Below are 23,194 nucleotides of genomic sequence, written 5' to 3'. Positions count from 1 at the left end.
GCAATATTTTTCAGACAAACAAGAACTATAGGAATTCAATATCAGTTAGTCTGCATTAAAAATGATGAGTTTGTGTCGTTTGTAGGGACATGGATGAATCTGGAAAACATCATCCTCAGCAAACTGACACAAGAACAGAAAATGTAACACTGCATATTCTCACTCATAGGCTGGTGATGAAAAATGAGAACACATGGACACAGGGAGGGGAGTACTAAACACTGGGGTCTATTGGGGGGAAAAGGGGAGGGCCAGTGGGAGAGGGAGGTGGGGAGGGATAGCCTGGGGAGAAATGCCAAATGTGGGTGAAGGGGAGAAGAAAAGCAAAGCACACTGCCATGTGTGTACCTACGCAACTGTCTTGCATGCTCTGCTCATGTACCCCCAAACCTAAAATGCAATAAAAAATTAAAAAACAGGGATCTATCCAAGATGGCTGACCACTAACAGCTCAGGATTGTAGCTCCCAGTGAAAGCTCAGAGAACGAGACGACGCCACATCATTCGACGAATTTTCGTCACTCACCGATTAGCCGACTCCCAGTGGAGGAGCCCCACGGGTCGCCAGCGCGACTCTTGTGGCTGCTGCAGCGGTTTTGCCGGCGTCTCGGCGCAGCAGCTCTTCACGCAGAGCCAACGGGACCGCTTCCCCTACTGACCAGAGTTTGGAGCTCCAGGAAGTCAGAGCCGCTTGTTGCGGACTCAAGAGGGAAGCCAGACCAGAGATTCCCGGGCAGAAGAGCACCATCAGTCTTATCGCTGCTATTTAGGCTGCCACAGTGGGTGGCTCGGATCCCAGCACTGGGAATCAGTAAGTCGGACGTCGACTCAGAAAACTAATTAGAAAGGCGGTTCATCTAAAATGAAGGGAAAAAAACAGCCTAAGAAGGCCGAGTATACTCAAAATCAGAACCCATCAGCAACGGAACAAGCCCTGATGGAAAAGGACTCATCAGCAACGGAACAAGCCCTGATGGAAAAGGACTCATCAGTAACGGAACAAGCCCTGATGGAAAAGGACTGTGTTCCATTATCTGAAGTAGGCTTTAAAAGGTGGATGATAAGAAACTTCTGGGAGTTAAAGGAACTTGTTCTAACCCAATGTAAAGAAACTAAGAACTGGGAAAAAAGGTTCGATGAAATGTGGAAAAGAATAGACAATATAGAGAGGAATACAAATGAACTTATGGAGTTGAAAAATACAACACGAGAACTGAGTGAAATATGTACAAGCTTAAACAGCCGAATGGATCAAGCAGAAGAAAGGGTATTAGAGGTCGAAGACCAACTTAATGAAACAAAACGACAAGACAAGAATAGAGAAAAAAGGATAAAAAGGAATGAGCAAAGTCTCCAAGAAATATGGGACTATGTGAAAAGACCTAATATACGCTTGATTGGTGTACCGGAATGTGACGGAGAGAATGAATTCAAGCTGGAAAATACTCTCCAGGACATTATCCAGGAAAATTTTCCTAATTTAGCAAAGCAGGACACTATTCAACCCCAGGCAATACAGAGAACACCACAAAGATATTCCTCAAGAAGACCAACCCCAAGGCACATAATCGTTAGATTCACCAAGATCGAAACGAAGGAGAAAATATTAAGGGCAGCCAGAGAGAAAGATCAAGTTACCCATAAAGGTAAGCCTATTAGGCTTACAGCAGATCTCTCAACGGAAACCCTACAAGCTAGAAGAGAGTGGGGGCCAATATTCAATATACTTAAAGAACAAAACTTTCAGCCCAGAATTTCATATCCTGCCAATTTAAGCTTTACATTTGAAGGAAAAATAAAATCTTTTAGGAACAAGCAAGTACTCAGAGATTTTATTACCACCAGGCCTGCTTTACAAGAACTTCTAAAAGAAGCATTATACACAGAAAGGAACAACCAGTATGATCCTTTCTAAAAATACACCAAAAAGTAAAGAGCGTTAACATAAAGAAGAATTTTTATCAACAAAAGGACAAAATAGCAAGTTAATATCAAATGGCAGCAACCCTAAAGTTAAATCAACCAAATCTCCCAATCAAAAGATACAGACAAAATCCAACGGTATATCCAAAGATATACATAGACTCAAAATAAAGGGTTGGAAAAAAAAAAACGTACCAACCAAATGGAGAGCAAAAATAAATAAATAAAAAGCAGGAGTTGCAATTTTCACATTTGACAAAATAGATTTCAAAGTTATAAGGATACAAGGGTAAAAGGATTAATGTAACAATAAGAGATCTTAACACCCAGATACATAAGACACATAGATTTAGATTCAACGAGACAACAAATTGATAACGATATCCAGGATTTGAACTCAGAGCCAGAACAAATAAACACAATAGAGGTCTCCATTTTAAACACATAAAATATGCATTAACCACTTTAAACACTCAAAATATTGATCGGCCATTATTGAAACCCATTTTAGCAATGAAGTAATATTCCTTTTTCCCTCTTTTTCTTTTTTTCCCCTTCTTTTTCTCTTTAAAAAAAAAATTAAAAAACAAACAAACAAACAAGCAAAAAACAACTATTAATTGGATTGCTTAAGCCTGAAAGAAAAAAATTTAAATAAAAGGAAAAGAATGGGGAACATTGATAAAAATGCATGAAAGTGATCACATTAAACATGAATCAGAACATCCTGAGGAGTTGAAAATCTACACAAATTGAAAGACATGACAGCAATAGCAAAAAGGCAAGTGGGCATAAGTGAAGGTAAAATGTTCCAAGAAGCTTTCATTGTCCAGGGAGCAGTAATGATGATAATTTATATGAAGCTTTAATGAGCCCTGGATATGTTATAATCTCTAGAATAATGATTAATGAAATAACCACTGTTATTTTATGTATGTGGGGGTGTCAGGGACAACCAGAGTACCTGACATGGCACAGGCATTAGAGACATTACTTTCCCTGTGCCTAATACTTTATTTGGAAAGTTTTCAAATACTCAGCAAAGTTTAGATCATTTTTCACTGAATCCCCTTTCAGCCTAAGTTTCTGCTATTAACTTTGAACTGCACTTGTTATATCTACACATGTATCTATCCCTTGATCCATCAAACCGTGTTTTATGCATTTCAAAGTAAATTGCAGACGTCAATACGTATCTTCTTATACACTTCTGCTTGCAAATCATTAGCTAGATCTCAATGCACTTCACGCTTGAACTACACAGGTTTGAATTGAGTGGGTCCATTTATGAGTGAGTTTTTTTTTAACCAAATATGTATTGAAAATATAAATAATCTCAGGGTGGGAACTCCTGTATACAGAGTGCTGACTTTTCCTATATGCAGGTCCTACAGTGTCGACTTAAGTATGTATGAATTTTGGTGCATGCAAGGACCTTCAGACCAACCTCTGCAGATACTGAGGAGTGACTTGTATTTATTTAGAGTTTTATGTAAAGTTTACATTCAATGAAATGTGCAAATCATCAAGTGTCTATTTGCTGAATTTTGACAACTGTCTGCATCTAGAGAAATGTTAATTTTATCTGAAAGAATATTGAGATAGTGAAATGCATTATCAGTGCTATGGTTTATATTAAGTCACGGGGAATTGTACAGAGGTATAAAGAAAAACCAATAGGGAAAGCTAGAATCTCTATATGAGGAAATATAGCTAAAATTCAATAAGTTAATTAGCCAGTAGTACTCATATTTTCTCATCTGTTTCCCTTTTAGAACAGTAAGTGTAATGGGTTCTATAGTAACTAGAATTCCATATGGAAGAGATAAAGTTGTTAACTTGATTTATCTATTAATTACTCAATATGTTTATGCTGTACAAGTGTTACTAAAACTCAGGTTAATGAGATCTGCTTTAAGGCTCTAAAGAAAGCCAACAATTTGAGATAAATGTAATGGTATAAACCATAATTGTGATGTTGGCACAATAAAAACATCGTCTGCATATAGGCAATCTATACCTTATTCTAAAATAGTATCAATAACTCTCAGAATTCCAATATTGTTTAAGAACTCAGTTAATTGAATTACACAATACAGATTTATTCTTTGAGCACTCTACTTAATTTTGAAAGTATTCCTAATTAAAATAGCCCCACAAAATACTCAATATGTTTTCTGTTCAATAAGCAGGCACTTTAAAAGTTATTTATGTAACTTAAATGCATCCACTGCTAATTCAACAGCTGTCAGCAATAGGCAGTACATCATTTTTCACACATGCCCATGAATAAACAGCAAAGCATGAGCCTCTTTTATAAAAAAGTAAACATTAATTTGGTCTCTATATGTTGTCAAATCTTAGAGAAACAAAGATCTCATTTTACTTCTTAAAAGTGATTTTTTTTCAGCTTTGGTTAGAATAGAAGTGGTTTGTTATAAATGGTGCAGTTTATTCTGAGTTCTGTGTCTCAGGAAAAGATATTTGTCATCAGTGAATATTAAAAAAACAACCAATAAACAGTTTCAACTTTTCCTCTTGCAGAAGGATAGAGAGGTATTGGGTTTTGACCTATTTAATCCTATTGTTCTCTCTGCATTGTTTCTAGAAGAAGGGGCTGGATCTGCCCAGTTACAATTGGATAAGGGTGATTCAGAGACAGAATGCAATTCACACGTGCATCACTACACTAAATGTTTGGGGTTCTGCTTCTTGTTTATTTTTATGCATATTTTAATCTACTTTACTGTCCCGTCTCAAGATTTATAAAAGCATAGTTTCGAATTTTGTAGTAACTACGTCAGTACTACAGTTATATTATAACCCTATAATAGAAAGTGCTAACAACTCAATTAGTTGCCACTAGAGGTATTTTGGGGAATGCTAGGCCATTTTAAATTCTATGTTTAGGTATATAAATAATGTTTACTATTATAGTAAGAAGAGAAATATCTCAGGATAAATGATATGGCCATTTTCAACCAAGACAGCTTTTTCCTCCCAAAGCTGAGATTACACAACCCTCCTGCAGTTTTCTGCTTAAAATGTATAAACACATAAAAATTGAAGGACTAACAAGCCCATAAGGTTTGTGGAAATGAGATTAAAGCTTAGTTTTTCATATTTCATGTCAATAGCCCAGAACAAGCAAAATGGCTCACCTCAGGATCTTCAGTCTAATCACCAAATCCAGGGTCATTAATCACAGATGAGATTTGTAGAGAAGTTCTCTGTGTTTTCTCATGAAGTCATTTTAAATTTCATCCTGGGAGAATTAAGAGTCTGTCATTCAGCATCCCCGAGCATGAGATCATCTAGAAATGATGAGAAAAGATAAAGAAAAGCCAAGAATTGAAGACATAAAGAAGAAATGTGAGACCTCTTCTAAAAGAGGAAATGATGTAAATGTCTATGATAAAATGTCTCTCTGAAGCAGGAATCAGTTTTCCCGAGTAACTAGCTACCATATCTAGTTTATTTCCAAGACTGCAATTTATTGTCCTGCTTTTTGCTTCCCTCATTTTTTTCTGTACATTCTCTTCACAATTTACAGTAGTTATTTTTGCCATTTCACTTTCTAACAATAGGTCAGCCAAAAAAACAAAACAAAGCTCTCCTCCCCTCCCACCGCACCGTGGCTGACATTGTTTCCCCAGCTGTGGGAATGCCCAAGTCCTCTTCGGCCTCCTTAACCTTCACAGCTTTTGGCGCCCACATCTGGGTGTTTCTTCCATTTGCCTGGTCATATGCACTCCACATGACATGGTCGCCACTCTTGGTGACCACAGATTCTATGTGAAAAATGGGCGGCGGGGGGGGGAGCCCTGAGCTGCTGGTCCTTTAACCTCATTATTCCAACACTGCTCCTCCTCAGCCTCCCCCGCAGGCCTCCACTCACAATGTCAGGATCATTAATGAAGCTGTTCTTGAAACACTGGCCTAAATCCACTCCACTCTCTGATGCCACCTACTTTCATCCGAGGACGTTTACTTTTCTTCTCTTGTATGCGGGATTCTCTGACCATAACGACATCTCCCCCAAAGTGACCTTTATACTCTTCTCACTTTGTATTCTTCCATGACTTTGCTTCTTGACTCTCCCAAGTAAGATTCTCAGCACCTCTTAAAACCCCAATGAAGGTGTAACACTGGCCCAGTAAATTTTGCATCTCGAGAGAAATGTTCGAGGTTGGTGAATCACCTGAGTTCAGGAGTGTGAGACCAGCCTGATCAACATGGAGAAACCCCATCTATACCAAAAATATAAAATTAGCTGGGTGTGGTGGCACATGCCTGTAATCCCAGCTACTCGGTGGGATGAGACAGGAGAATCACCTGAACCTGGGAGGCGGAGGTTGCGGTGAGTCGAGATTGCGTCATTGCACTCCAGCCTGGGCAACAAGAGGGAAATTCTGTCTCAAAAAAAAAAAAAAAGAGAGAAGTGTTTGAACCTACAGTAGTGAAGAGTAGGCCTTTGGTTTGCAGAGCAAAAGGATGCCAGCAGGTCAGTGTGACAGATGGAGCTCCAGGCGACTAAAATGCCAAGTGTAGAAGGGCACAACTCATGGTCATCAGGCAATGCCCCAACACAGAGACATTGAAAATGAACCACACAGAAGACCCCACATTCCCCGAGTTGCTTTAGTATAGTGACTTAGTTGTAAACAAGCAAGGCATCAATTTAAGAGAGAGAATGAGAACTCTTGCAAAGCCCTGCAAAGAAAAGAAATGTCTTGAAAAAGAAAACCTACATCATAGCAGGATTTAACTACATGGAATCCTCCCTTAGAATCCATGCCAGAGAACAAGTTGGATAGCATCTCCTGTGTTCTAACATACAAATTTATTGTTACTTCAACCAAAAAGTAACTGGTAATTCCAAATAACTATTTTCAAAAGTTTTACCAACACTGTCTCCATGAAACATCTGGTAAAGCTTCCTTAAACTACCTTTCTCTGGAAACTGTCCTCCCCTGAATTATTTATCAAGAAGATAAACACACAAAACTCCCAATATTGTTTTCACAACGCTCTTAAGCACTAAACTTTTCATTTCCAAGGAAAAATTGTCTTACTTTTAAGCATCACTCATGTTTACCTTTCTTTCTAATATCCTACAGAAAAAATTATAACATTGACATCCGTAGATCCTAGTTGTAAAATTTTGATAAAAATGCCATGCTGTGAAGCTCCTAAGTGTTACAAATACTTTTCACCTTCCACAAGATTCTCTCAGTTCAAACAACAAGCACCCTTAGATACCAGAGTTTACCTTGTACTATTCAGCAAAACCACGTGTAATATACTCTTGACCTCATTGATAGGTATTTTCTTATTTCCACAAAGAAACAGGTTCTGATTGATCAATTTAAATGTAAGTAAGAAAGGGAGGAGTTCTCCAAGATGACTTTTAAATTCAGACTTAGGAAAATTAAATGCACAGATGTGAGAGGAGTCTGCAAAGGTACATTTATACCCTTGCTTAATATTAAATTAAGATGGCAACCTATTTAAGTTGAAAACCCATTCAAATAAAAAAAAGAACAATAATTTTTCTGGGTGAAGATCCAAAATGCTATGTTTAATGTATTCAGGAATAAATTGTGTCATTCTCAGTACATTAATACTATAAGAATTGTACACAGATTTAATGTGAGATACAGTAAATTATCCTAGCAGGAAGAGTCAGCAGTGGTTATTAATAGTAGCATAATGCTTTTCAGTTTATTTCCCACAAAATCATATTTATACTAAAAAATTACACTTGTTTGAAGAGTTCATTGAGCTATAAAAACTTTCAAAATGGTGTAATGAATAGTTTTCAATTGGGGTAATGTGGTGAAGATTTTTCATTCAAACCTCATGGCACTGAAAGATTATTGCACAAGACTAGTAAAGAGAAGGTGAGCTGAGCTTCAGTTAATTGTTGTGAGATGGGATGTGCTTTTAAAGCTACATACAGAATCCAAAAGTTTTTATGGGATCAAAAATTTTGTTATCTACAATTTAGTGGAGAAACGAAGGCCGCCAATTAACAAGGCATATTTGTGATGCCAAAGGTTCCCATGGAAGACTTTAGCAGTTATTTTGTTTTCTTTTAAGCCAAGATAGTCATTTAAGAATGGAAAGCTGACAGTCCCAGAAGACTAAAGAGTAGAAAAGCTGGTCCTTGTGATTAGAAGATACAGAGAGGTAAGGTTGATGATGGAGTCCAACTATTCTGATTTGAAGACTAATCTTAGAAGAGTGATTTCCAAAGATAAAACACCTACAAATGTGTAATTTCTGTCTAATGGACTCCTAAAATCCACTTTCCTCGTTTGAGCATAGAGCTAGACTACAATTCCAAGACTACACAACTAGGTGTTGTCACGTGACTGAGTCCTCTCAATGAAATGATAACATGAGTGAGCATATCCATGTCCACCCTCATGAGGGCAATCACCTATGCTAGGTTCTCCATCCTATTCTCCTGCCAGCTGACTGGCATGGTGACCCCATGCACCCTTGAAAGCCACATATTTAAAATGGAAAGCAGCTGGAACAGCCTTGGATAATTGAATAATAAATCAGATTATATTGTGCCAACCTTTGTATCTAGGGGTGCCTTATTGTAGCAATAGCATAGAATGCCCTAACTAATAAAGCAGGCAGTAAAACTCCACTTCAAAAACAGACTTCAAAAGTCACTTTTGGTTTTGTTTAAAATTATCCCCTTATGCAGAAAGGAAGTGATATTTTAGCTCCTGAGAGTGGGCTGAGCGTGGTGGCTCATGCCTGTAATCCCAGCAAATTTGGAGGCCAAGGCAGGAGGATCACCTGAGATCAGGAGTTTGAGACCAGCCTGAGCAACACAGTAATACCTCATGTTTACAAAAGAGTTAGTAACAAAAATAAATTAGTCAGGTGTGGTGGCATGTACCTGTAGTCCAGGCAATTCAGGAAGTTGTGGTGGGGGGTTCACTTGAGCCAAGAAGGGTGGCTACAATGAGCTGTGATCATGTTACTTCACTCCAGCCTGGGTGATATGGTTAGAACCTGTCTCAAGATAAATGGCTAATATCCAGAATCTACAAAGAACTTAAACAAATTAACAAGAAAAATAAAGTACATGTACAACTAACAAGAGATATGAAGAATGAGTTGCCATTTGCAATTACTACAAAGAGAATGAAATACATAGGAATACAACTAATAAAGGCTGTAAAGGACCTCTTCAAGGAGAACTGCAAACCACTGCTCAAGGAAATAAGAGAGGACACAAACAGATGTGAAAACATTCCATGCTCATGGTTAGGAGGAATCAGTATCGTGAAAATGGTCATACTGTCCAAAGTAATTTAAATATTCAATGCTATCCCCATCAAGCTACCATTGACCTTCTTCACAGGAGATGCAGGGAGGGGAACATCACACACTGGGGCCTGCTGGAGGGTGGGGGGACTAGGAGAGGGATAGCAGAAGGTGGGGGGATTGAGGAGGAATAACATTAGGAGAAATGCCCGATGTAGATGAAGGGGGCGGGGGACGGATGCAGCAAACCACCATGGCATGTGTATATCTATGTAACAATCCTGCAAGATCTGCACATGTACCCCAGAACTTAAAGCATAATAAAAAAAAATTATGTGTATGTGTTTCTCAAGTGATTACTCAAAGTCAAGATGATATCTTCCTAATGAGTCTCATCTAGGTCACTCATGGCCCCATCAAATGTCCCCCTAAACAACAGTCTCAGTGAATCTTCCAAAATGATTTTCCATTAATATAGTAATATTAAAATAAATCCTGAAAGTACCCAGTAGGAACAGCAAAGCCTTGTCCAGGTCTCCATCTTCTTCTCATGATTCTCCCCATCCCTCCCCACCCCCTGCGCCATCACACTGATGCTGTTTAGCTTGGTAAACTGGCCAAACTTCTTCCTATTCTAAGACCTCCTTGGGTTGCTGTTCCTCCTTTCTGCTTTGGCTAGCTTTCACTGGCTCCCACTCTCACCTGAGATGTCAGTTTCTCTGCAGCATTTTCCACGTCTCCCCGACTAGCTGAGGTCACTCAGACCTCCTTGGATTCCTAGATTAGTAACAGGCTATGTATTTGTGCAATTATTTAACATCAACTTTTCCCTCTTGGGCTTGAAGCTCTGTGAAGGGAATAACTTTTTCTTGTAATTCTTCTCAAGCCAAAGGCTAATGACAGGCCCAAGAAGGAGTCCCCCAAAAATCCTTTTTATAAAAGAGTCTGAAGCAGAATCTGTGGCCTCATGAAGATCACCCCTTCCTTTGCCATCTGGGAAATCACAGGTGTCAACTACCTTCAGGAAGGGCAGAGGCCAGGGTTGCAGAAACCTTGTCCCATTGGCCATTCTCCAGCCCCACGTTGTGCACTTTCAAGACAGCCAGTGCCAGAAACAGATGCTCATTTTTCCTCTCTGGGCTACTCTGCACTTTACAGGGGCTTCATGACTGTGCAGGCTCCAGGACAAAGGGTGGGGTGGTTGCCAAGCTCATACTTTCCCTGCTGGTCTAAAGAATCGGAGACCTTGCTGTTGGGGATACCTTGCTATTGTTTTATTCTTTTTTATTCCATCTCAATTTTCCCTTTCTTTTCTCCCTTGTTTTAAACTCATTGTATATCTGAGAAGTGTGACAACAAAAAATAAAGTAAAAAAATCTTTTCTGGAATTCTGGTATTTAATATCTTACCCTCTGAGGCACATGGAAAGTGTCCTGGGACAGATTCAGAACAGGGGAGAAAACAGCGTACTAAACTGAAAAACTCTTCCTCAGGCTGGCTGGGACCAGGCAGGAGTGAAATAGAAGACATGAGAAGAGAATGGTCCCTGGGGGCCTAGGACCAGGAATTTAGTCAGAAAAGGACAACTCAGCCAAGACATCATACTCAGCAAGGGCAGACCCTGTCTCTTCCCAGCCTCAGGGGTAAGTGCCTCCTCCCGAGCCCAGAATCTACACTAGTCATATTTTCATGGGGTCTGGAGAGTTTCTTGTCAACAGAGGCCAGTCTGATGACAGTGAGTGGACCTTCAGGAATAGAACCTAAATGTTGCTCAGATTCTACCATGGGATTGGGCAATGACCCAGGATACTGGTGAGATCCCTGAGAAAGATGGCACAGAACACAATTGGCTGCATGGTGGAGGTGCCTCATAGAGAGCCTCTGCTAGAGCAAGGCAGAGGGAAAATGTGGGCTTAGAGCTGCCACAGGGAGTCCCCACCGGTGCACTGCCTAGTGGAGCTGTGAGAAGAGGGCCACCATCCTCCAGACCCCAGCAGCTTGCACCCTGCACCTAGAAAAGCCACAGGCACTCAATGCCAGTTCATGAGAGCAGCCACTGAACCCTGCAAAGCCACAAGAATGAAGATGCCCAAGGCCTTGAGAGCCTATCCTTTGCAGCAGTGTGCACTGGATGTGAGACATAGAGTCAAAGGAGATCAAATTGAAGCTTTAAAAACTTGAGCACCCTGTTGTGTTGAAGACTTGCATGGGGCCTCTAGCCCCTTTCTTCTGGCCGATTTATCCCTTTTGGAGTGGGAGTATTTACCCAATACCTATACTTTCATTGTTTCTTGGAAGTAACTAACTTGTTTTTTTATTTTGTAAGCTCAAAGGTGAAAGGGACTAGCCTTGCCTCAGAATAGACTTTGGACTTTGGCTTTTGACTTAATAATGGAATGAGTTAAGATTTTTAGCACTGATAAGAAGGGATGATTGTACTCTGCATTATGAGAAGAACATGAGATTTGAAGGGGTCCATGGTGAAATAGTATGGTTTGGATCTACATCCTCACCCAAATCTCATGTTGAATTGTAATTCCCATTGTTGGAGCTGGGGCTTAGCGGGAGGTGTGGGATCGTGGAGGTGGAGTTCTCATGAATGATTTAGCAATCTCACTTGTACTGTATATGGATAAGAGTTCTCACAAGATCTGGTTGTTTAAAAGTGTGTAGCACCCCTCCTCTACTTCTCTTCCATCTGCTCCAACCATGTAAGACACCTACTCCCTCTTTGCCTTCCACAATGAGTAAAATCTCCCTGCACCCTCCCCAGCAGCAGATGCTGCCATGGTTCCTGTACAGCCTGAGAAATTGTGAGTCAATCAAACCTTTTTAAAAATAAATTACGCAGTCTCTGGTAAGTCTTTATAGCAATGCAAGAATGGATTAATACGAGCTGCCCCAGGTAAATTTGGAAGCAAACCAGGATTCCCTGTGTGCCTGTGAGCATTTTCACCTGGACTGCAGGGAGCCAGACTGCAGATCTTTAACAGAGGGCTCCTTTTTGTAAATTTATTTATTTTACTTTAGGTGTATACTATATCTGGCATTTCTTATAGAGGGCTCCTTTTTTAAGAATCCAGCTCTTACTTCCGACCTGTGCTTCACAGAATTTCATAGCTTATTTGGGCAAAGATTGATGTTTATTTTCTTCTACATCCATGAAACTATTTGAATTTCTATACCATTAGCATTAAAATTGTATAAGCCACTGAACAGGTAAATTGAAAAGAGAAAGAGAATTTCCCTAGAAATTGATGAAATAGTAATTGTGTTAGAGAACATATGAATTTTCAAGATGATTCTTGAAAAATTTCTTTTCTGAGTATTAGAATATATAAGTTGACATCGCTTTGAGTTCTGAGTTAACTCAAGTGAAAAATATACTGAAAATATGTGGGATGATGCACCCTTCTATTGCGATGAAAAGTGTGTGCCTCTTCCTACAGGAAAGCAACTGTCTCCACTGTATGCTAGAGTTCATACTCTAAAAAGCATAGGCTATTCCTTTTGTGTCCTTAATACCTCCCATTATCCTGATTTATCCTCTGATATTCACAAGCAAACTGTGGAAAAAAACTGTCTGCACCATCAGCTTCCATTTCTGTGGTTTCTCCTCTATCTTTAATTCATTACAGTCTGGCTTCTGCCCCTTCTCCCAGAATCCTTCTAGTTGAGGCCAACTATGACCATGTGTCATTACATCCAGTAGACTGTTCCCCTTTGGCAACCTTACCTCCTTCCTGGATCCTGTGACACTGCACTTTTCTGGTATCCCATCTGCCTTCTCTATCTCTTCATCAGTCCCCTTTGAATATTTTCCTCTCTTCCTCCATAAATGTTGTATTTTTCGATGTTTCAGTAGTAGCCTTTTTTTTTCTGAACCTACATCTTCTCCTTGTCGAAACTTAGTCAACTCTTCAAGATCAATTGGTGAGGTCATGAGTACAAAGATTTCTCCAATATTCAATTCTTACGTAGACCAAAAGCCTGAGTTCCAAACACATACTGTTCCTTCTCTCTTAGCCGTCTTCAAACTCAAAGTGTTTAACACTCACCTCATCATTTCCCTTTGTCATTGCGACCTCCTTTCTCCATCCCCACTAAGAATCTCAATTCTCTTCCGGTCTTTCACCAACAACTTTCTATTTGCCCAATGCAGAGGCCTAGATACATCCTTTCATCATTGGGCTCTCAGGTTGTGTCACACTGTACAACTTCTTCATGAGATTTCCATGTAGATGTGATGACAATGGCACTTTTGGGCCACCCAGTGTACAGCCTGCACAGCCATGTGGGGTGCAGTGATCTTCTCCTTCATCACCAACATTTAAATAGTCACCAAACCTTTGCTTCTGGAATATCTCCTGCATACATTCCTTTTATTCTTTTCTTTTTCTTTCTTTCTCTTTTTTTTTTTTTTTTTTTTTTTTTTGAGGCCGAGTTTTGCTCTTGTCACCCAGACTGGAGTGCAGTGGGATGATCTCAGCTCACTGCAACTTCCGCCTCCTGGGTTCAAGTGATTCTCCTGCCTCAGCCTCCCAAGTAGCTGGCATTATAGGCACCCACCGCCATCCCCAGCTAATTTTTGTATTTTCAGTAGAGATGGGGTTTCACCGTATTGGCCAGGCTGGTCTCCAACTCCTGATCTCAGGTGATCTACCTGCCTCAGTCTTCCAAAGTGTTGGGATTATAGGCATGAGCCACCTGGCCTGGCCCCATTTTTTCTATTCAATTTCTAGTATTGTCTTGATCATTTTTTTTCCTGGACTGTGGATCCAGCTCTCTAACTTGTCTCTTGCCTCCCGTGTTACCCCTCCAGTCTTTGTAGTCAGAGTGACATTTAGAAACACGATTATGTTTTTAAAACTCGAGTTCCCCACCACCACCTTGTAGATGAACAAACCTCCTAGCTCTCAAGGCCTGAAGATTTGGCCCCTCCTTCCTCATTCTCAACACTCTTCCTGTAAGGTCCACACTTGCTGACAGCCTTCATTTGTCCCAAGGGCACCAAGGCTGTCTCTTGCCTGCAGGCCTTTGCCACATCCTCTGCCCAGCACAATCCTCCCCTGCCCGCATCCTTTACCCATTGTCAGGTCAGCTAAAATATCCCTTTATTAGGGACTTCTTCTCTGACTCTCTGACCAGGCAGACCAGCCCTGACTGCATTCCTTCATGCCCTGGTCTTCCCGCATTGTAACATGATTGGGCTTTATGGTGACTACACATTTCATTGTGTCCCAGAAAACAGGGAAGTCTTGTTTACTAGAATGTCCCCTATGTCAAAACAATACTTGGCACATGGTTGGTACCTAGCAAATTGCTGCTGTTGATTAAATATGTTCTATCAGTTTCTAGACTCTCAAACATGTGTGCCTGAAAAAGCACAAAAACTTAAAAATTTGTATCTTGTGGAATACTATAATTTCTGAGACACAAGTTATATATTTAAATTGTCTCTTCTAATCTTGATTCTGAGAAGAATGAGTTTCTAAAAGATAAATAAAAACTAAATGCCTCAAATTTTATAAAAGTTATATTTAACAACCTCTGAACGCAATTCTACACTAAAAATAGGGTTTTTGCTCAAGCAAAGAATTATGTGACAGCTTTTCTGAGGAAGATAAAGTGGTTCCTTTTTTTAAACTTAGAATTGCTTCTCTTTGATGTCCTTGAGATTTAATTGCCATGTAGGTGAAGGAGGAACTAGATTAACAAGAAAAAACACTTGTCATTTACTACCTTCGTGAATTTTAGCATATATTTACTATAGAATATTTAATAGTCCAAAGACCTAACATTGTGAAGGAACATATGGTATATTATCCTGTAGTTGTATTGTTCAGTTCTATTATGTTTTTCCATCCCAGGAGAGTAGTTTATAATTTCCTATCATTTATGTTTCTCACTTCTCTTTATAAATTGTTCCCAGAATCTATAAATGACCAAATACAAAACTGTATACTTGCTGACTACAAGTTCCCAGAGGGAAATATATCCCTACCTTAAAATATAATGCAACACCTCTTGAATGCAAATGCATTACTAGAAACTCTTGGATATTTATTTGACATGTAAATGTTTGAATTGAAACCTACAAATTCTTCTCTGAAATGACAAAATAACTGAAAATGTTTGAATGTTTTATTTTGGTTTCTGTCATATTTTTATCTTCTGCATTTTGATGAGAATTTTGTAGGGATTCTTAGGCCATAGAAAGCTTTTAGCTCAGAATCTTTGGGTTACAGATTCCTCAGGAAAGACAACAGGTTTTTGGAAAGTAGTTTCCAGCCATGTGGTGAGAGACCAGGCAATTGCAAGAGGCATCGCTGAGCCTGGACCCCATCTTTCAGAAATAGTTGATCAATTCCAATAGGGAAGACATAGATGGAACAACTAGAAAGGGTAAGAAACCCTGAAAACCATTATATTATGCTTCTACTCCTAGCACTTTGGGTGGCCAACGTTGGCAAATTGTTTGAGGTCAGGAGTTCAAGACCAGCCTGGCCAACATAGTGAATCCTGGTCTCTACTAAAAATACAGAAAATCAGCATGCCTGTAGTCCTAGCTACTCAGGAAGCTGAGGCAGGAGAGGAGGTTTCAGTGAGCCAAGATTGTGACACTGCACTCCAGCCTGGGTGACAGAATGAGACTCCATCCTGGAAAAAAAAGATATAATACAACCCACATGTATATATTAAATTCTAACATTTCTAGGATAAGTAAAATTTTTAACAAGTAAAGAGAAACAAATAGAATTAATTTTAATATTATTTATACTTAGCATTATATATCCAAAGTATTCTCATTTCCACACATAATAATTTAAAAATTATAATGAAAATATTTTTTTCTGGTGGAGTCTTCAAATTCAATTATGTTTTACATCTCAATTTATACTCACCTCATTTGAAATGCTTGAGAGCCATATATGGATAGTGGATGTTGTAATGGGGAGAGCAGATCTAGACATCCAAGGAAAGGGATGATGGTTGAGGTAGGAACAATCAGAAAAGACTTTTGGGAGAAAGAAAGTATTTTAACCCTAGAGTTGATTTAGACTGGTTAGAAGGGTGTGCAGTACATTTTTGGGGGACTGAGCTGAGAAGCGATCCCAGCTCAGCATGCATGGTGGGTACAGTCTGTGGAGGTAGCTCGAAAGAATATGGGGAGGAGGAAGTAAAGCTGCATTGAGTAAACAAGGCTCCGAAGGACAAATACCATATCATCTCACTTACGTGTGGAGTTTTTAAAAGTTGAACTCATGGAAGTAGAGAACAGAATATTGGTCTATTAGTCCATTTTCAAGCTGCTGATATAGACATACCAGAGACTCTGAAATTTACAAAAGAAAGAGTTTATTGGATTTATAGTTCCACGTGGCTGGAAGGCCTCACAATTATGGCAGAAGGACAAGAGGAGATGTCCTTCTTATGTGGATGGCAAAGAGAGAGCTTGTGCAGGAAACTCCCCTTTTTAAAAGCATCAGATCTCATGAGACTTACTCACTATCATGAAAGCAGCACAGGAAAGACCTGCTCCCTTGAATTAATTACCTCCCAGATCTCTCCCATAATACATGGGAATTCAAGATGAGATGTGGGTGGGGACATAGCCACATTATATCAGGTAGCTACCAGGGAATGGGGAAAGGGAAGATGTTGGTTAAAGTACACAAGGTTTCAGGTACATAGGTCATATGATTTGGCTGTTCCTTCCCCAAATCTCATCTTGAATTGTAGCTTCCATAATTCCCATGTGTTGTGGGAGGGATCTGATGGAAGGTAATTGAATTATGGGGGGCGAGTCTTTCCCATGCTGTTCTCATGATAGTGAATGAGTCTCATGAGAGCTTCATAAACATGAGGTCCTCTGCATAAACTCTCTTGCCTGCTGCCATGTAAGATGTGACTTTGCTCCTCGTTCATCTTCCACCATGATTGTGAGGCTTCCCCAGCACATGAAACTAGGATTCAATTAAACTTCTTTCCTTTATAAATTACCCAGTCTCTGGTATGTCTTTATTCACAGTGTGAGAACAGACTAATACAGTAAATTTGTATCAGGTAGTGGGGCACTGCTGTAAAGATACCCAAAACTGTGGAAGTGACTATAACTGGGTAACAGGCAAAGGTTGGAACAGTGTGGTGAACTCAGAAGAAGACAGGAAAATATGGGAAAGTTTGGAACTTCCTAGATTCTTGGAAGGCTCAGAAGAAGGAAGATGTGGGAACATTTGGAACTTCCTAGAGATTTGTTGAGTGGCTTTGACCAAAATGCTGATAGTGACATGGATAATAAAGTCCAGGCTGAGGTGGTCTCAGATGAAGATGAGGAACTAGTTGAGAATGGGAACAAAGTTGACTCTTGTTATGTTTTAGCAGAGATTGGCAGCATTTATCCCCTGTCCTAAAGATCTGTGGAGCTTTGAACTTGAGAGAGATGATTTAGGATATCTGGGAGAAGAAATTTCTAAGTGACAAAACATTCAAGAGAAAGCAGAGTGTAAAAACTTGGAAATTTGCAGCCTGAATTAAACCACCTTTTGCAAAATTATGCCTGAAACACCAAGGATATCTAATTTAACTGATTCCATTTTGCTTCTAACCTCCACCCTGTCCTTGTTCATTCGGGGCGTAGGCTGAACTAACTTTGAGAGAAACTTAGTTTAAAACAAAGATGATAACAGCTCGTTCCCAAGCACACCTCCTTCTTGCCTGGAAACTAGATTCTTTTGTAGGACAAACATTAGTCACAAGATTAGAAATTATGATTTAGAAGTCATGGAACTGGAGGCTACAAGATTCTAACCTTCTCTAAACTGCTGCTAAGGTTAGTGCTTGAGATATGTTGCAGACCCTATACTTGATGGATCAGCCGGCACCACCAAGATAGATAAACTAGCTCATCTGATCTTGTGGCCTTCACTCAAGAATTGGCTCAGTGCAAGAAGACAACTTTAACTTCCTATTATTTTGTCCCTGATCAATCAGCATTCCTGGCTCACTGGCTTTCCCTCACCTACCAAGTTGTCCTTAAAAACTCCTCCCTGAATGCTCAGAGAGATTTGAGTAATAATAAAACTCTGGTCTCCCACATACCGAGCTCTGCATTAATTACCCTTTGTCGATTACAATTCCCCTGTCTTGATTAATCAGTTTTGTCTAAGCAGCAGGCAAGGTGAACACCTTGGGCTATTATATATGAGAATCCAGTAGAAAAGAAAAACTCATTTTCTGAGGAGAAATCCAAGCCTGCTACAGAAATTTGAATAAGTAATAAGGAACTGAATGTTAATCACCAAGACAAGGGGAAAAAAAATCTCCAGGGCATGTCAGAGACCCTTGCATTAGCCTCTCCCATCACAAGCCTGAAGGCCTAGGAAGGAAAAATAGTTTTCTGGGCTGAGTCCAGGGCCCATCTGCTATGTGCAGCCTAGGGACTTGGTTCCCTGTGTTCCAGTCCCTCCAGTCCTGGATAAAAGTGGTAAGTGCACAGTGTGGGCCATGGCTTTGGAGTGTGCAAGCACCAAGCCTTTGGCAGCTTCTTCATGGTGTTGAGCATGAGGATGTGCAGAAATCAAGAATTGTTTGGGAACCTCCACCTAGATTTCAGAGGCTGTATGGCATTTCATGGATGTCCAGGAAGAAGTCTATATAGGAATGGAGCCCTCATGGAGAATCTCTGCCAGGGCAGTGCAGGATGGAAATTTTGGGTTGGAGCCCCTACACAGAGTCCCCACTAGGGTACTGCCTAGTGGAGCTGTGAGAAGAGGGCCATGGTCCTCCAGACCCCAGAATGGTAGATCCATTGATAGCTTGTACCATCAGTCTGGGAAAACCAGAGACACTCAATGTCAGCCTGTGAAAGCCGCTGGGAGGGGAATGTACCCTGCAAAGCCTCAAGGGTGGAGCTGCTGAAGGCCATGGGTGCCCACCACTTCCATCAGTATGACCTGGATGTGAGACACAGAGTCAAAGGAGATCATTTTGCCCTATTGGATTTTGAACTTGCGTGGGGCCTGTAGTTCCTTTGTTTCACCCATTTAGAACAGTTGTTTTTACCCGATCCCTGCGCCCCCAAGGTATCTAGGAAGTAGTTAACTTGCTTTTGATTTTACAGGCTCATAGAAGGAACTTGCCTTGTCTCAGATAAGACTTTGGACTTGGACTTTTAGGTTAATGATGGAATGAACTAAGACCTTGGAAGGACTGTTGAGAAAGCATATTGGTTTTGAACTGTGAGGACATGAGATTTAGGAGGGGTTAAGGGCAGAGTAATATGGTTTAGTTATATCCCCATGCAAATTTCATCTTGATTTGTAGCTTTTAATTGAAGTTTATTTTATTATTATTTTTACATTTTATTTTTATTTATTTTTATTGCATTTTAGCTTTTGAGGTACATGTGAAGAACATGCAAGATTGTTGCATAGGTACACCATGTCAGTGTGATTTGCTGCCCTCTTCCCCATCACCAATATCTGGAATTTCTTCCCATGCTATCTCTCCCCAACTCCCCACCGCCTACTGTCCCTCCCCTATTTCCACCAACAGACCCCAGTGTGTAGTGCTCCCCTCCCTGTGTCCATGTGTTCTCATTGTTCAACACCCACCTGTGAGTGAGAACATGTGGTGTTTGATTTTCTGTTCTTGTGTCAGTTTGCTGAGAATGATGGTTTCCAGGTTCATCCATGTCCCTGCAAAGGACACAAACTCATCGTTTTGATGGCTGCATAATATTCCATGGTGTATATGTGCCACATTTTCCCTGTCCAGTCTATCATCGATGGGCATTTGGGTTGGTTCCAGGTCTTTGCTATTGTAAACAGTGCTGCAATGAACATTCTGGTGCATATGTCCTTATAGTAGAATGATTTATAGTCCTTTGGATATATACCCAGTAATGGGATTGCTAGGTCAAATGGAATTTCTATTTCTAAGTCCTTGAGGAATCGCCACACTGTCTCCCACAATGGTTGAACTAATTTGCACTCCAACGGTGTAAAAGCGTTCCTATTTCTCCACATCCTCCCCAGCATCTGTTGCCTCCAAATGTTTTAATGATTGTCATTCTAACTGGTGTGAGATGGTATCTCAATGTGGTTTTGATTTGCATTTCTCTAATGACCAGTGATGATGAGCATTTTTTCATATGTTTGCTGGCCTCATGTATGCCTTCTTTTGTAAAGTGTCTGTTCATATCCTTTGCCCACTTTTGAATGGGCTTCTTTGTTTTTTCTTGTAAATCTGTTTTAGTTCTTTGTAGATTCTGGATATCAGCCCTTTGTCATATGGGTAGATTGCAAAAATTTTTTCCCATTCTGTTGATTGCTGACTCACTATAGTGACTGTTTCTTTAGCTTTGCAGAAGCTGTGGAGTTTGAGTAGGTCCCATTTGTCTATTTTGGCTTTTGTTGCCAATGCTTTCGGTGTTTTGGTCATGAAGTCCTTGCTTATGCCAATGTCCTGAATGGTTTTGCCTAGGTTTTCTTCTAGGGTTTTTATGGTGTTAGGTCTTATGTTTAAGTCTTTAATCCATCTGGAGTTAATTTTAGTGTAAGGTATCAGGAAGGGGTCCACTTTCCGTTCTCCACACATGGCTAGCCAGTTTTCTGAATACCATTTATTAAACAGGGACTCCTTTCCCCATTGCTTGTTTTGTCAGGTTACCAAAGATTGAATGGTTGTAGATGTGTGGTGTTGCCTCTGAGGCCTCAGTTCTGTTCCATTGGTCTGTGTCTCTGTTTTGGTACACATACTATGCTGTTTTGATTACTGTAGCCTGTAGTATAGTTTGAAGTTCGGTAGTGTGATGCCCCCTGCTTTGTTCTTTTTGCTTAGAATTGACTTGGCTATGTGGGCTCTCTTTTGGTTCCATATGAAGTTTAAAGTGTTTTTTTCCAGTTCTGTGAAGAAGATCATTGGTAGCTTGATGGGGATAGCGTTGAATGTGTAAATTACTTTGGGCAATATGGCTATTTTTGCAATATTGATTCTTCCTAACCATGAACATGGAATGTTTCTCCATCTGTTTGTGTCCTCTCTTATTTCATTGAGCAGTGGTTTGTAGTTTTTCTTGAAGAGGTCCTTTACATTTCTTGTTAGTTGTATTCCTAGGTATTTTATTCTCTTTGTAGTAATTGTGAATGGCAGTTCATTCTTCATTTGGCTCTCTTTAAGACTGGTATTGGTGTATAGGAATGCTTGTGATTTTTGCACATTAATTTTGTATTCTGAGATTTTGCTGAAGTTGCTTATTAGTTTCAGGAGATTTTGGGCTGAGACAATGGGGTCTTCTAGATATACAATCATGTCGTCTGCAAACTAGCCAGATTAATAAAAAAGAAAAGAGAGAAGACCAGGCGCAGTGGCTCAAGCCTGTAATCTCAGCATTTTGGGAGGCCGAGGTGGGTGGATCACAAGGTCAAGAGATCCAGACCGTCCTGGTCAGCATGGTGAAACCCCATCTCTACTAAAAATAAAAAAAATTAGCTGTGCATGGTGGCGTGTGCCTGTAATCCCAGCTCCTCAGGAGGCTGAGGCAGGAGCATTGCCTGAACTCAGGAGGCGGAGGTTGCAGTGAACTGAGATTGCGCCATTGCCCTCCAGCCTGGTTAACAAGAGCAAAACTCCATCTCAAAAAAAAAAAAAAAAAAAGAAAGAAAAGAAAAGAGAGAATAATTGAATAGATGCAATAACAAACAATAAAGGGGAAATCACCACAGATTCCACAGAAATACAGACCATCATCAGAGATTGTTACAAACAACTCTATGCACATAAACTAGTAAACCTGGAAGAAATAGATAAATTCCTGGATATTTGCATTCTCCCAAGCCTAAACCAGGAAGAAGTTGAAACCCTGAATAGACCAATAACAAGGTCTGATGTTTAGGCAGCAATTAAGAGCCTGCAACTTGGAAGGATCCAAGATGGCCGACCACTAACAGCTCAGGATTGTAGCTCCCAGTGAAAGCTCAGAGAACGAGACGACGCCACATCATCAGACGAATTTTCATCACTCACCGATTAGCCGATTCCCAGTGGAGGAGCCCCACGGGTCGCCAGCGTGACTCTTGTGGCTGCCGCAGCGGTTTTGCCGGCGTCTCGGCGCAGCAGCTCTTCATGCAGAGCCAACGGGACTGCTTCCCCTACTGACCGGAGTTTGGAGCTCCAGGAAGTCAGAGCCGCTTGTTGCGGACTCAAGAGGGAAGCCAGACCAGAGATTCCCGGGCAGAAGAGCACCATCAGTCTTACCGCTGCTATTTAGGCCGCCACAGTGGGTTGCTCTGATCCCAGCACTGGGAATCAATTAAGTCGGATGTCGACTCAGAAAACTAATTAGAAAGGCGGTTCATTTACAATGAAGGGAAAAAAACAGCCTAAGAAGGCCGAGTACACTCAAAATCAGAACCCATCAGCAACGGAACAAGCCCTGATGGAAAAGGACTCATCAGCAACCGAACAAGCCCTGATGGAAGAGGACTCATCAGTAACGGAACAAGCCCTGATGGAAAAGGACTGTGTTCCATTATCTGAAGTAGGCTTTAAAAGGTGGATGATAAGAAACTTCTGGGAGTTAAAGGAACTTGTTCTAACCCAATGTAAAGAAACTAAGAACTGGGAAAAAAGGTTAGATGAAATGTTGAAAAGAATAGACAATATAGAGAGGAATACAAATGAACTTATGGAGTTGAAAAATACAACACGAGAACTCAGTGAAATATGTACAAGCTTAAACAGCCGAATGGATCAAGCAGAAGAAAGGGTATCAGAGGTAGAAGACCAACTTAATGAAACAAAACGACAAGAAAAGAATAGAGAAAAAAGGATAAAAAGGAATGAGCAAAGTCTCCAAGCAATATGGGACTATGTGAAAAGACCTAATATACGCTTGATTGGTGTACCTGAATGTGACGGAGAGAATGAAGTCAAGCTGGAAAATACTCTCCAGGACATTATCCAGGAAAATTTT

The sequence above is a fragment of the Callithrix jacchus genome, chromosome 2 (assembly GCF_049354715.1).
Source record: "Callithrix jacchus isolate 240 chromosome 2, calJac240_pri, whole genome shotgun sequence".
NCBI classification, from domain to species: Eukaryota; Metazoa; Chordata; class Mammalia; order Primates; family Cebidae; genus Callithrix; species Callithrix jacchus.
This window is presented reverse-complemented; position numbering follows the sequence as displayed.